Source organism: Etheostoma spectabile, chromosome 23 (genome assembly GCF_008692095.1).
Source record: "Etheostoma spectabile isolate EspeVRDwgs_2016 chromosome 23, UIUC_Espe_1.0, whole genome shotgun sequence".
NCBI lineage: Eukaryota > Metazoa > Chordata > Actinopteri > Perciformes > Percidae > Etheostoma > Etheostoma spectabile.
Genome location: NC_045755.1, coordinates 19,656,944 through 19,657,866, shown reverse-complemented (window position 1 = coordinate 19,657,866; position 923 = coordinate 19,656,944). Strand labels below are relative to the sequence as shown.

Here is a 923-nt window from a genome sequence, read left to right as displayed (position 1 = left end):
CGCAGACCTGGCTCATCTCGAACGAGCCTATTACAAACCACACAACAACAATCACTCCGCTTATTGGTCAGATGATCAGAAGAAAGTATACACAGGAAGAAGGTCCAACCAACCAACCAGCTCATTTCATTTAAATAATCAGACATTGATTCGTTGCTACGTCTGCTGGTCATCGAGACTTCGCTGTTCTCTGCCGCCGTCCTTCTCCCCCGTGTCTTTAGCGGCGGATGGTTTGACCACGAAAATATGAACGATGCCGAGCTTGACCGCACCCTTAAACGGCTAAAGTTCACACGATCTTCCGCATCGTAAATCACAAAGCACAACTGACTACAGGAGCCATTAGCTCAGACTCGGGGAGTATATATACAGTTGGTACAGGGCACAACTTATCTTAACAATTTATCGCACCGTTGTGATGAAAAGGGAGCTGAGCCGGAAGGCGAAGCTCTCGATATACCGGGCAATTTTTGTTCCAACCCTCATCTATGATCATGAAGTCTGGGTCAGGACCCAAAGAACGAGATCCAGGGTGCAAGCGGCCGAAATGGGTTTCCTCAGGAGGGGGGGTGGGGGGGGGCTCTCCCTTAGAGATCGGGTGAGAAGCTGAAACATCCGAGAGGAGCTCAGAGTAGAGCCGTTGCTCCTTCACGTTGAAAGGAGCCAGTTGAGGTGCTTCTCCTGGGGGGGGGCCCTAGGGAGGTGTTCCAGGCACGTCCAGCTGGGAGGAGGCCTCGGGGAAGACCCGGGACTAGGTGGAGGGACGTCTAGCTGGGAGGAGGCCTCGGGGGAGACCCAGGACTAGGTGGAGGGACGTCCAGCTGGGAGGAGGCCTCGGGGGAGACCCAGGACTAGGTGGAGAGATTACATTTCCAACTTGGCCTGGGAACGCCTCAGGATCCCCCAGTTGGAGCTGGTTGATG

At 54.2% G+C, this 923-nt stretch overlaps 1 protein-coding gene and 1 long non-coding RNA gene across 2 annotated transcripts in view; both read right to left on the bottom strand.

Moving 5' to 3' along the window:
- Window positions 1-923, bottom strand: part of LOC116673112 (thyrotropin-releasing hormone-degrading ectoenzyme) — a 230,640-nt gene that overhangs the window by 89,161 nt on the left and 140,556 nt on the right. The gene's annotated exons all lie outside the window — the stretch shown is intronic.
- The window catches only part of LOC116673125 (uncharacterized), an 18,192-nt gene continuing 18,138 nt past the window's right edge, over window positions 870-923 (bottom strand). Inside the window, exon 3 of the long non-coding RNA XR_004327757.1 lies at window positions 870-882. This is a non-coding gene — a long non-coding RNA (uncharacterized LOC116673125). The remainder of the gene's footprint in view (window positions 883-923) is intronic.